This window comes from Uloborus diversus, chromosome 5 (assembly GCF_026930045.1).
Source record: "Uloborus diversus isolate 005 chromosome 5, Udiv.v.3.1, whole genome shotgun sequence".
NCBI lineage: Eukaryota > Metazoa > Arthropoda > Arachnida > Araneae > Uloboridae > Uloborus > Uloborus diversus.
In genome coordinates this window covers 68,398,606-68,414,164 of record NC_072735.1, presented here as the reverse complement: position 1 = coordinate 68,414,164, position 15,559 = coordinate 68,398,606, and positions in this window count along the sequence as shown.

Here is a 15,559-nt window from a genome sequence, read left to right as displayed (position 1 = left end):
ATGATTTGTTGCTATGAACTGAAGAAAAAAATCTCCTAAAGATCCATAAAGTCGAGAGGCAAATCCTCCTCCAAAAATTACCGTGAAAGTGTACGAAAAGGAAAATAATAATCACATACTAGACATCAAGTTTTCCAAAACACATATCAATCACTCATGAAACTCCTCTAATGCTACTGCTTTAAAGTACTAAATTGTCGAATATATTCATGACTATCTAAGGATACAAAATGTGGTATATTTTTACGTACCATGGGAATATCTGTTTTCAGACATTTATAAAAACTTTTAAAATTAAGAAAAAATTCTGAAAATCTAAAATCTCAATAGTTGAGGTTCTAGATCAATTATTCTATTCTTATTTGGAAATAAATGCTCGGTTTTATATGCCGTTAAAAAAGAACACAGTATTTTTAATTTAACATTATGGAGTGAATACGATCATAAAATTAACCGATTAATTATCATCGAATTTGATTACTTTTATTAAAAATAAAACAGCGAAAATACAGAAAAGTACATTTTTTTTCTTCATTGATTTGTTGTTAAATGTTGAATAATATGAAATGTAAATTCAATCATGGAATGTAAATTGGGATTAGATTTCGCTAATTTAATTTCAAATAAAAACTTTAAATTGTTAACAAGAATTTTAAACTGTTGTGTTTAATTTTAATTAACACAACACACATATTGTTTTGCATTTTTTCATCAAAGAAATTTATAGTTTTAGTGTCATTATGGTGAAATGAGTGGGCAAAAAAAAGAGAAAAAAAAAACAACTTTTAAAAAAAATCAGTATTTTTCATTGGGATACAGAAAGAAAAGGAACAGAATTGGAAAGAAGAGAAATTATTTACTTCCATTTCTTTGATTTCAACAAAAAAACAACAAAAGTACCATAAAATTCAATTACGCTGTTCGCTTCTAGAAAAATCGATGAAATGTTGCTTTCAGCACAGTATAGCAGTATTGTTTTCAGTTCAATAAACAAAGAAAATGATTTTTAACACGTTCGGTTTTAATTTTTTTGCTCTAGGAAATAGGAAGATGTATCTACATTATTTTTAGATTTATGATTTTTTTTTTTTTAAACTTATCTTGCATAAATTATGACAAGAAAAATCTGTATTTCCTATTTCAAAATTAGAAAGGAATTTTTGAAGGCGAAAGTTTGTAGTAGCTGTAGTGCTGCCATCTCACGGTTAAACTGCGGACAAAAGATGGAGGATGCAACTTCTGGGCTATTTATGTGATGTCCTGAAAGAAACAAAAAACCCACCTGAACTTAGGGGGGGGGGGGGGAAACTGAGGAAACCTTTTTTTAAAAAAAATCATCAATACGTAGGTCGAAAATGCTTACGTTTAAAACATTTTCTTATTCATTCAGAAATTACCTTTCTGTGAAAGTCAAAATTGACTTTCTCAGGGGCGCAACTCGCAACAAGAGAGACTTGGTTTACCACCAGAACTTTTTATCTGAGTTTTATCTAATTAAAACGATTTTTAACATTTTATTTTTTGATTAACATCAATAAATGAGTAAAAATCCAAACAGCTTTTCCTTAGCATCAATAAAAAATAAGTAAACTATATTTTATTTTACCTATTTAATATTTTTTTTTATATTTTAAATATGTGCACTTATAGGCGTGTGTCAACTTGATCAATCTCCTAGAAACAAAAATCAGTGACTTTATATGCATTTTTTCTTTAAATTTTGATTGGAGAATTAACATTCTGTAACAATTTTGCCTTAAAGCAACTTTCGTATTAAAAAAAAAAAAGAATGGAAGAAAGAAAGAAAAAAACTGGTTTCGGAAATTTTATAAATTTTTTCTTATAACTATTGTAAGCATATGATCCGGGGGGGGGGGGGGAGGGATGAAAATACGTATAGGTGAAGGATATGGGAGATGGACTTAAAAAAGTCATTTGTAACAGGCCCCAAAATTTCTGTGCACGCCATAAATTGTGCTACCGAAAACTTCAGGAGGAAATTTTGGAAGTGTTCAAGTCTCAATTTAAAAGGCCTCGCTGGGGGGGGGAGGTTCTTAGCAGCATTTGAGGGGGTGCGCCATCGCCCTTGATGGGGATGGATTGCCTAAACAAAGTGAAAAACACCCAATTTTACTTCTCGAAACTGCATTCGATATTATTTGCTATTTCTTCCTTCAATGCTTTATCCTATAATTCTTCTTTATGCCAGCATTATTTCTCTACTACTGTGTTGTTTTTTATGATCGTAAACAATCATGCTTAGCATTCATGTTTAGTTGCCTATAATTCCTTTAAATTTTTTTCCAACTGCATATGATTAGTAGTTGTCAGATTCAAGTGAAACACGCAAAATCAAGTACAACAAATTAAAAGTTTGTACCTTTAATACAGATTTCTGCGCTAACTTCTATGATCCTAACTTATTAACAGTGATATTGAGCTTCAATAGTTATTTGAGTTATTCCTTTGCTCAAATTTCAGCCACAATTTGCAAGAATTACGACCTTTCCATTGGTGCAGAAATTTTGATTTTCAAAGACATTTTTGTCTTTTCAAACTATATGCATTAAAAGATGAGTAGCATAGAAGGAAAGAAAAGCAGTAAATTCTGCAGTAAAATATTCTGCAGCAAAACTTTTTTTCCACTAACAAAAGTTACAATGATAAACTACTAATTGAATAATAAAAGTCTTAAGCCTTAAAAAAGTTGGCAAATACTGTATAACCAAGTACAGTCATATCCCATTTCAGCGTTTCTTAAAGAGTATATATTAATAATGTGAGACTGATGAATCGTGATCCTAAATTACATGCAATTTAAATACTTTATACTGAGTTTTAATGATATAATATTCATTATAGATTATTTGAATGCACTGTTAGCAGATTAAAACTTTATTTGAAATCTTATTGCTATTCAGGGTTTGTGATTTTTTAAATTAATTTATTTTTTCAAATTAAAAAAATCGGCTTTTTTTTTAATATGTAAATCAGATTTTTTAAAAAAATCTTCTAAAATTTGTAGATATTAATTACTTTACATTTATAAACATAATACAATGTAGTTTTGCCTGTTGAAGTTGAGATAGTATAATGAACTGTAGTTAAATTTAGAGCAATTCATTCAAAGCATGCAAAATTAATTTATAAAAATAAAATCAACTGATTTTAATTGATGATTTTCTTTAAAAAATCGCTAAATTCAAATCAATTAATTTAAATCAATGATTTTTTTAAATCACTTGATTTAAATCATGATTCAAATCAAGCTGATTTAAATCAGCGAACCCTGTTGTTATTATTAATATTTACGTTATTGCCATAAATATAATAATATTATAATATTATTGCTACTATTACTATTATTATTATTATTATTATTATTATTATTATTATTATTAACATTATTTACCATTATAATTATTAGTTAATGTTATTATTATTATTTACTATTATTATTATTACTTACTATTATTATTATTATCAAGTTTTCAATTTGTTAATATTGCTGCAAAAAATACGCTACGAACGTACGCATACACACCCGAGCATTTCAATAATTCAAAGGCTTAAAAAAAAGTTTCCAAAATTATTGTTCCTAACTCCATAATGTCTCAAACATGGGACAAACGAAATTCGCTTTGACTTGAACTCATACGAATTCAATTGTACTGAAAACGTAATTAAAAAATAAGAGAGAAACATTATGGAGCATTATTCAATCATAAAAATTTTTACATTTCTTTCAAAGTTCCAAATTTCAAAACACACATTAGTCTTTATCTTTCTTCCGAAATATTTTTTTAATTAATTACCAGGAAAAAAGGTTTTAGAACAAAAAAAAAAAAAAAAACACTGAATTTCACAATAGAAAATAAAACTTTCAATCATAAACATAAAAATTGGAAAAAAAACTTAAAAATTAAATTGCCCATATTACCCAATATTTTCTTCACTCATCAAAAGAATAATTTCGTAAAGCTTAAAAAACTAAAAAAAAAAAAAAAAATTAAAATTACTAACAAAAGTAAAAAATAAAATAAAACCACTGAACCACCAGTAACGCATCCAATAAATGAATAGGATGTCACACCACGCAATCAAAAGAGTCGTGAAACAAACCATTAAATATCACTTAGACAGACTATTTTTTCTCATTAGGTGTTTTATTCGTCCCTTTTAGCCGGTATTTTACTCTCTTTTCGTATTATTTTTAAAGCCAACTGATGCTTTATCATTATTGAGCTTCACATTCAATGCCAATTGGCACTTGCGGATAATGGGCATTAATAATTTGCACGACTTGGTGGAATAAATCCCTGGTCGTGGTGTTTTCAAATTCTATGAATCATCCATCCATTGAGGCGCCACCATTATTTCGAACGAAGAGCAAAACAAAAACAAAAGCTAGCTCTATATTACAAACCGAAATGTTTTTATTTGTGTTGGGACGAACAACGAAACAGTTCCGACTTGGTTGCGTAATCATATGTATAAATATATGGACGAATGCCTTCTATATAATCATGAGTTTCCCCAAGTTGCAACAAAGTAACAGAACTTCCAGCGCCTAAAGCCAGCGTTCGGAGTTTTACTGATGAATGGTTCAGTCGACTCGGCGGACCGTTTCATTATAATTTCGCAAATTGGCAACAGTCTATTAAAGGGGCGATGCTGAAGTAGGTGGAGTTGGGTTGCTCGAGGTAAGGCTGATCAAGGATATTAGAGTCAAAAAAAAAAAAAAAAAAAAAAAAAGAACAGAAAGAGAGAAAGAAGAAAGAAACAAAGAAAATAAAGGAAAAAATAAAGCTGAGGGCGACGGGGGGGGGGAGGGCAAAAACGAAAAAGGTAAATTGTGAAAATCCAACAATGGATTCTGAAGATAAAATAACAAAAATATATCAAAAAGAATTAGTGACCGTGATGCAGATATTTAGAAGCTGATAGCTGATTTTTTTTATCATTATTATTATTTAGATGAGCGTGAGTTAAGAGAAATTGCATTTAAATTGCACGTTTTGTCGTGAGTATTTAATCATTAAACCAGTAACTTTATTTAAGAATAAAAAACGAGTACACCCCCTCCCCCCCCCAAAAAAAATTTTTTTTTTTGATTTCAAGCACATACACACAAAAGAATGTAAAAATTACGAAGTTGTGATAGTATATATACGGTTTTTAATAAATATAGACTAGACTTCGTTCGAGAAAAACATATTTAAGCAACAGCAATCGTCAAATGTGTTATACTTTTAAAAAATGAACAAAGCCTTTTTGCATAAAAGTCATCTAAATATAACTGCAATTAGTTGTATTCCATTTATTTGCCTTATTTATTCATGTATTTTTAGCATTCATGATATTATTTATTTCCACATTTATTCTTCAATTTTTAATCCAAATTTAAGATAAATTTAAGAATACGATTAGCAGATGGACAACATACAAGCAAATTGCTGCGGAACAAATTCTTTAACAAATAAAAAATTTTAAAAATAGTAATTGGATTTTATTTGATTAGATTCTTTATTTATTCATTTTTTGTGTATAGCTAGGGATGTTAAACGAACCCTAACTGAGAAAATTGAGGGCATACACGTTTTCCTTGAGAAAAAAAAAGGAAAAATAATTTAAATGTTCAGATTATTTATATAATAATTCTTGAATTTAAGCGTTTTAAGACGTATGTCTGGAAAATAATACAACGAAGAACAAAATTAAAGCAGAAAAAAAATCAAGCCTATTGTCAAAGTCTTGTTCAAAAGATCTTAGATATTTTACACTCGAGTTTAAATTTTTGATTTTTATGAATTAGCTTTAGAGTATTGAAAATTTTACAGAAATTTTAACAATGAAAAGAACGGCAATTATTTTTTCTTTCATAAATTGTGATGAAATAGGCTAATTTGATTCTGACAAAAATTACTGCATAAACCGTCTCAACATCTGCCTCATTACGTAAGATTATAAGTGCGTTTTGATTAAATTATTTCAAAAGAAAAATATTCTTTTCTTTCTTAATTTTATTGAATTATTTTAAAAGACCTTTTACGAGACGAATTTAAAATTTTATCTAAAAGAAAAAAAAACTAAACTTAGTGCAACAAAAAAGGCAAAATTATAGAAAACTCAAGTTTTTTTTTTTTTTTTTTAATTTGCAAGCAAAAAAAAAAAATCATTAACTTGCTTTTGCGCTATGCCCGTAACATCTTGTTACGGGCATAGCGCAAAAGCAAACATGTGAAATTCTGATTTGGAGCCACAGTTATTTAAAGAAAATTTCATTTTAATATAAATCATCTTTGCGGGTTAAATCTTTTTTTAGTTCTAATTCAGGATTGTTTATATTATTTATTTATTATTTTTTTAAGGCATTATTTTTCGACACCAATTACGATTTACAGAAATTTGTTCACGAATAATTTCCAATATTAGACTTGACCAACTGAATAGTACATGTTTTGCTTCAACAGTAGTAATTCTAACCAGTGAAAAATATATGAATCAATGGAAAACTACAGACTGTGAGATCATTTATAATAAAATAAATTTTGTTTTTGGAATAGGTAGACTCCTTTAGTTCTGGAAAAAAAATCGTTTAATGCAACATATAACTTTTTACTATAGTTTCAAAGCGCATTAGTCTTATGTTGTTTGCATTCTATTCTGCCATGCATGAATTTTATATACGACATATTTTTGTGTTATTTGTAATTACACTGTTAAAAAAACTGAAAGTTCAAGTAGGTTTTTGACTGATTTTAACAGAATATTTTCGTAATGCTTCAAAATGTATTCTTTACTTACAACAACGGAAATATCACAAAAGGAAATAACGAAAACGGAATTTTTTCATTTGTAGGAATGCCACTGTGCTATACCCTTTTTATCTTATAGACATAATAGTATGATGCAATTTCCACATTTTCAGGCATGAGAGTGCTGTCTGATATAAAAAGTCTAAAAACAACACATAAAAACAATTTTGTTAAAAAAAAAAAAAGAAAAAAGTTCGCGTACTCTTGTTTTGCTCTAAAGCAGTGGTTCTCAAAATGGTCCACATGGATCTAACATAATGGGTCCATGTTAACGAAAGAAAACATAGGGTGTGCATGAGATCATTTAAATTTGAGCATTCTATTAGTGCTGCTGAACGCAAAACACAATTATTAATTATTAACTTACATAATAATATTTCATACAGACTGCAAGATTTTACATGGCAGAAAATCTAATTCCTCCCAAATATGTCACAAAAATTTGTTTTAACGTTGAGAGAAATAAATCTTTCTTTCTCTCTTTTTGCAGAAAACAGATCTCTTTCTATTTTTCTTCGCCCCCCATATAAATCCTCACTTGATTTTCATACACTCTGCTTTTATCTGATGATTATAAAACATCTTTTTCAAAATTTTCCCATCTGGTTCTCTCTGTTTTAGAAGGCTCAAATATAAATATTACATTTCCTAATTAATTTTAGAATGTAGGTGGTCCACAAAAAACAAAAAACAAAAAAAAAAAAAAAAAATCGGCGAATGGTCCACAGAACAAAAAAGTTTGAGAACCTCTACTCTAAAGAATTGCATGATATTCAGGCGTCCTTTCTGAAAACAAAATTAATACGTAAATGCTTTTACTAAAATAATTTTATTTGAACAAATTGCTGAACTTCCATTAGCAAGATGTTCACTGCAGATTCTTTTTAAGAAACTGGCAAAACTTAACTTTCACCGTTCAAGGGTCGCATCATGTAATTTCATCGTTATATTTCCTTATTAGAAATGTTTATCCCTAGTGGATCAGTGTGCCTTGAGTGATGAAATAGCCAACTTTACTTTTAGGTTGTTGATACTGTACTGATGCAAGTTAATATTTCATTCGCACAGGCCTCACCTATTTTAAAACTATAAAAATATTTAAAAACACAAAAATCCATCTTATTTGTGTTAAATACATTATTCTTTAACATTCTCTGCTAATATTTTTCAACGGGAAACAATAATTAGGGCAGTAGAGGGATAAGACACACTGTAAAAAAAAACTGTAAATTTTGAAGAAGTTATCCGTATTTTTTACAGAAAAAAACTGTTCGTAATAAAATACAGGATTTCTCTGTTTTTTTTTTTGAATCTGTAACCGGTTATAAGCATTAACTGTTACCATCGCCTCACCGCGTACTTTGTTTTTCTTCGAAATTTCACCCGCCTGTTTGGATTTTGGTTCTCGTGCTCGAGTTTTTTGATCTTATATTTATTTAAAGCGAGTAAGTCTTAAATCGTTTGCAACTTCCATTTAGGGCAGTAGAGGGATAAGACAGGTGAAATTTAAAATGCAATCTTGGTTAAACCTTCCTTGATTTTTTTTAAATTTTATTGAGCAATCACGATTGCTTATTGTTCTCATTTGACAGTCCTTGACGTTACGGTTCCTTTTTCAGCTTGGACCAGCAGCACCACGCCTACCGGCGCTGCGGCGGCACGGCTGCTCTGGTTCTGAGCACTGTCCCCCGGAATCCACTTCTGCTGGGTGGGGGCGTCCATGTTCTACACACGCATGCTCATACACCCTCGCCTACACGCGCGCGTCTTTACACACATACACAGGCCTACGTGCACACACTTAAGCCTGCACACACACAAATATACACACATAAACATATGAGCAGGGTCTTGTCGCAACTCGTGATTGCGAAAAACATAATTTGAATTCAAAGTTTCAGAATTCAAATTAGAGTTGATTGGAGGAAGAGCAGGTTTTTTTTTTTTTTTTTTTTTTTTTTTTTTTTTTTTTTAATGGGTAAAATTTAAAACGTTTCAAATGGTTAAATGTCGGAATTTTCTTTTTCAAAAACAAAAGTTTGAAATTCAGACAAAAGCATAGTGACACCAGTGGGGCAATATGGCGGCTTTAATTTTAGGTTGTTAGTACTGACAAGGGTTAATATTTCAGTCACAGAGTTCTCACCTATTTTGAAATTATAAAAATATTTTAAAACGAAAATCCATCTTGTGTTAAATGCATTATTCTTTAACATTCTCTGCAAATAGTTTTTCTCGGGAAACAATAAGTAGAGCAGTAGAGGGTTGAGACTGGTGAAATTTAGAATACAATCTTGGTTAAACCGTCCTTGATTTTTTTGCGTTAACCAAACAGGGAAAAATGGGTAACAGTTAAAACTTTTTAAATGGTTAAAAGTCGGAAATTTTCTCATTTTCAAAAACAAAAGTTCAAAACGACAAACGTCTAGTGACTTGAGTGATGCAATATTCCTGCTTTACATGAAGGTTGTCGGTTCTGACCACTGTTCTGACACAAGTTAGTATTTCACTCACAGTCCCCTTACCTGTTTTGAAACTTTATATATATAAAAAAAAATTAACCTTATGTGTGTTAAATAATTGTTCTTTAACACTCTCTGCGCCTATTTTTTTCTATGGGGAGGGTTCGGTTATATATATCGGTTAGTAGAGCTAGAGAGTTAAGATTGGCAAAATTTAGAATAAGTCTTCCTTGATTTTTTAGGAGAAAATGAGTAAAAGTTGAAACTTTTTAAATGGTTAAAAAGAAATCCATTAAAAAAAAATAAATTCAAACAAAAGTCTGAAGAATCTCAAACCTCATCAAGATATTTATTAAAAAATGCCATACTACGTAATATATGTCCAAAATAATAAAAAGCATTTACAAAAAAAAAAAAAACTAACTTTTTTTTTGCAAGTGTTTATAGCTATTAAATATGGATTCCATAAGTTGCTCCGCTGGGGGAAAAGTTTTTAATAATGAGCAATACGTTTTTCTAAAATGAAAAGAAGCAAATGTTCCAACGAAAACAACTTCTTCCCAAGCGGTTCTTTTCAAATTTAATAAAGCGTTAACGACTAAAACTCGTAGCAAATTTGGAGATCTCAAACGGTTTTTATGTCGTCGTATCCGCTTTTTATTACGTCATGCGGGGGAGAAAAATGGCGTTGGAACTGCTTGAAAGCAAATATTGACAGGAACGTTGAAATATTTTGATGCAGTTTGAGGCCGTTAAAGCTCGTTATTGTTGTTAGATAGAAGTAGTAGTATTTGTTGAAGAAAAACATTTCAGACAATTTTACCGTTTCCATCGTTTCAATGGCTGATTAAAACCTCTCAGTTTTGCCCTTCCTAGCTATTTATAAAAACATATTTTGTCTTTTGAGCGAATATTCGCGTATATATTTTTTTCACTATCAATATTTTGGGAAACTTTTTTTTAAATCAAAACAGTTAACCTTATCAATTCATAGCATAAGGTCTTGTTTCCTTTAAAATATGGATTCGTCTTTTGAAGTAACGAATATTTTTGAATCCATTTAGCTTCATTCCATATTAAATGAACCAATACATTGCTAATTGACATTGCTAATGCCCGATTAAAATGAAGAAAATCGCAAATAAAGCACAGATTATCAAGAAAAAGTTACTTTCTTCACAATTTGTGCGTTATTTATTGTTTTTTTTTCTTTTTAATCAAATTTTAGTACGAAGAATTTTTTATCATTTTTCGTATAGCTAATGCTGATTAAGTCAAAAAGAAATATAAAAAAGTCTAATTAAATAACTATAGCTCAGAAACATTTTAATATAAAGAACTCCCATTGGTATAATTTTGCTTAAAGAATCAGACGCTTGAACAAAGCAATAACAAAGCAATAATAACAAAGCAATTTTTTAACTAACAATGGTCAAGTTTAAAAATTTTTTAATTATTTGATCTTGGCATTTTTATTAATGGGCAGGGGCGGCAAATAGGGGGGGGGCGAGAGGGGGCGGTTGCACCCCCAAATTTTTCACTAACAATAATAAAAAATGGGTAAATTCAATTTAGATAACTTAGAAAATCATTTGTCTGCATTTTCGAAACAGAAACAACTGATGAAGATTAACTGTTTGCCTTAACTAACGAAGTAATCTTTTCATATGGGTTAAATATTTCAAAATTATGTAGTCTATGTTATAAGGGTGCATCTTGTATGAGATGCACGTACAGTGTTGAGAATGCGCAATTGTTACGCATAAACTCCATCTCATTTTACATACATTTTTTTGTTCCTTTTTTTCATTCAATGTTCAGCTAGTGTTTATTGATTTCTTGTACCAGAAACACATTTTAGCAACTCCTCGATGCATTATATGCTTTCAAAGAAACTTTTTGAAAAATATGCTATTTTTGAAAAACATACCACATTAAAAAATACCACCTCAACAAATATATCTTGGGGCTCTTTACTTGACAAACTCTGGGTACACAAGATAGTATTAACGAGTTAAATCTATAAAAGCCACCTGGAAGAATGACTGGAAAGCGACCTTTTCAATGATAGAAAATCTGATATTTTAATATGTATGAATTTGTTTGAATTTTTGTTAACTTTATTTATACTGCAGTGCGTTTTCTGAACAGTGCTGGCATTCTATCATACAAATTTCAATCCCCTAATCTTAATTCTTGAATTGACAATATGAACTCTTAGTAATTTTCGCACTAATGCATACTTGAACCAAGTGTATGACAGAACTTTCCATTTCAGTTTTTACTGTATGCCATTGTAGAAGAGGTGACAAAACCCACATGAAGCTATAGCCAAGATATAAAACTAAAATTTTTATAAAATGAGCGTTTCTCAAGAAATTGAGAAAGGATTTGCTGCGATACATTTATCATTGGTTTTAAGTTCAATATTATGTAGGTCAGTTATAGAAAACGAAAAAGAAAATATTACACTTCTAAGTAAAATTTCTAGCATGAGGGAAGAGAACTTGTTTTGTGAATTGCGACTATGCTTTTTAATGACGCAAAATAAATACTAGCCCAATTTAAAAAGCTTTCTTGGTTATTTTAGAGGGATCTGAAGAAAATGTGTTTTTTTAAATAATTTTCTTGCTTCCATTGTTTTTTTTTTTTTTTTTTTTTTTTTATTGACGGTTTCAATCAGGTCAGCCATTTGAAAAATGACTTTTTTGTCTCAGGAGGTTAGAGAAATTACCTTCGAAGCGCAATGAGGCAAGCAAGACCTCCATCTTTAGTTGTACTGGCAATAAATCAAAACACTGGATATTGATTAAATATAGTTCCCAAACTTTCTCTTCTTCCTGACTCCAAAAATATAGCAGATTAAAACTACTAATAAATAAAATCTACTACCGAGATATTTTGTGAGATAACCTAATTACAAAATGAATTTAAAGCTTTGGTCACAAAAATTTTAATTGTTCTTAACAAACCTAATTATTCTTAACATTAAAACCATTTTATTATCACTTCCTGTAAACCAATATGTATTTTATACCGTATTGAGGAAATTCGTGTTCAAGAAACTCGACCCTCCAAACGAAATGTTGAAATGCCGCCCCTGTTAATGGGTGAGTTCGAATTTGGAGCAAGAAATAAATGATATGTTTTTTTTAACTTGAATAGAAAGGGGACAGATAAAGCACGATTTGCAAACATTTTTTTTTTTTCAGGAACTGAGAGCAGAATTTTTTGTCAATAAAATTTCAGGTGTTTAAGCAATTTTGCGTCAGGGTTAATGCAATTTAATGTTATGAATTTAATGGAAGGAAGTTAGTAGCATCATTAGAATTATCATTATTCCTAAAATGATTAATCCTCTATTCATTATTAATATATAAATTTACGAGATGATAGTTACGTTTCAAAGCGGAAAACCTGAACATAGATTGTACATTTGATAGAGTTCTGATAGCATAAAAGAATTAATTTCCAAACCCATTGCGAAGCTTGATACATGGGTTGATAACTGGTTTTTGAGATTTTCGAGAATATTATTACTATCAACAAATGGCATGTCCTATAAGAAAATAGCATTGATTTGAGCTCGCTTTTCATGAGTTTTTTAGTTACTGTTGTTACAGCCTGACAAAGCGCTCTGAAGTTTATGCAATTTTTGCATTTAAAACTAAATAACTCAGAAAACCTTTTTGCTTTTTTATCCACTTGATGCAATATATTTACAAAAATACTTTAAAAATTGGTACCTTAAAGGATAGAAATTTATAAACAAATAGTAATAATAAAAAGAATTAATTTAAAACAATTTTTTTTAAATAATTATTTAAATTTATAATGAATATTAATAATAAAAAGAATAAATTTAAAACAAACATTTTTCAAAATTAAAATTTAGATTTAAAATGAGAATTTTACCTTTTACTGTTATATTTTGAACGTCTTCTTTCCGATAAGTCATTTGGTCTGAGGTGAATTTCATTATTCCGCAGAGTAATTTGATTTAATAACGGATATTTTTGTTCCACAAATATGTAGTATCAATAACCAAAAAAAAAAAATGTACATGCTAGAACTGTGGAAGCAACGGACCCGCGGCTTTTATTAAGTACATTTTAGCTTACCTTATGATGAAGTTAATGAATGCAAAAACGGAAGCCAGTGAAAAAATTTCAATATAGGTTAAAATATTTTAAGAGCAAAAATGGACTTCTTTTCCCTATTATCTCAATTTAAATATCTTTAGGGAATCGTTTTTGAGTTAAAAAAGGACAAAGGACACACAGCCTTACACTGAAACAATATTCATTGTAAGCAGCTCAATCTTTATACTTTGCAGGGACCTTTTTTAAGCTAAAGAAAGACAAAGGACACATAGTCTTAGTCTGAAACAATGTTTATAGAAGCAGTTTCACAATATTTTTGTCTGTAACTACTTAAATAATGTTAGTACATAATATAATATTATAGTAGCAAGTATATAGTATAATCTTGATAAAAGTATCTAATGCATTTTTTTTAAAGTAGCAGATACCTTGTAACTGAGGTAATAGAATAGCAATGCATTTTCATAAAATTTATAATTATTGATAGCTGTCACAATAATCACGACGTCTGAAACACGTAAAAAATGATACAACGTACACACTTACTATTACAATATAACAACAGTAATATTAATATCTAACCTTATACATGTTTTCATTGAAAGATCTAATAAAAAAAATTCTGATATTTTTACTATTGACGAAAGACCTATAAATGTAGATTATTAGTTTAATAGATTAACAACAATAATTAAACCGCAATTGTTGTATGATCATTAATTTAATCGCATAATAATGTAATGCCAATCCTACAGAAAATGTAAAGCCTAAGATTATGAAGCCCTGTTATTTTTTTTCTTATTATGGTTGTGTATCAAAAAAAAAAAATTCTCATTTCTTTTCAGTTTCATGATCGCTATAAACAATTACCTGTGTGATCAACTGCCTATATGACTGTTTCATAAAACAATTCAAAATTTTAAAATTTATAAAATCTTAAACATGCATTATTATTTTTTATTTAAAACTGGAATATTTCACAGCTTAAAAAAAAACCCTCACCTATTAAAAAAAAAAAAAAAGTAGGGGAGTCTTTCTTCCCTTGAAGATTTAGATTGCCAGCAAAAAGTAAGGTTAGAATATGTTTTCCTTTTTTTTTTTTTTTTCTACCAGCACAAAACAACCCCAGGCAATTCATCACTGCTTGACATTCGCCCATAATAAATGCCCAGCAAGAACTGTACACTACACCCTTGTGCGAATAAATGGCATCAAGTTGGGAATTTTTTCGAATTTTTTAGGTTGTTCAATCTTTGTTTGTAACATCTGTTTAGCCTAAAGTTGATTAGGCGCTATAACTTCATGTTTTTTGTCATAAATATATTGTGTTTTGGTTAAGTGTTATTATAAATTTCTACATATTTTTGCCGTTTTTTTTCAATCCGGTCACTTTTTATCTTTTTGTTAGCCATGGATCCACGGATAAGGCAGGCCATTGTGAATTGAGTGAAAATCTGATTGAACAACAAAAGAAAAAATGGTTTGTGCTTTGCTAAAAACATGGTTTAGAAATCAAAAATTCAAAGAAAAGTGCAAAACTCTGGTTGACTCTGCCCAGTAGAGCGAAAATGGTGCTGGACAAAAAGGGGGGGGGGGGGGCATACTAAAGGGTGATTTTGATTTTATAATTAAATGATGTAAATAAAGGTGATTTTGTAAAAATAGACTTTTTTGAAAATCTTTGGCTTGATTCCATTAATTTTCACAAGGATGTAACATCAGTGCTCATGGGAGATGCCACACTAATGCATATGAAATTTACAATAATGTGAGTCTCAAAAACCTGACATTTTCTAATCACAACTTTTTTGAAAATCTTTAAGAGTACTTTTTTCTTTCTTTTTTTTAATACATAACGATCGATTGACATTTTACTCACAAAGAGCTTAGGCATAGAAATATATAAAAAGCTTAAATATTATTTTTTATTTCATCTCCCAATTAAATTACCCATTACAGAAATAATTTTAGAAAACCGAAATGCTGCTCAGGAGAATCACATTAAAATCTGGGGACAAACTTTAAAATAGTGTTCCTTGATTACTTAATAAAATAGATTTAAATAATAATGAAATATATCAAAATAATATTATTTTACACTTTTAAGTAACTATAATTAAATGCTACAAATTTAACTTGTTCAACGTTGAATTTAATTTTTAAATAATTTCAGTTA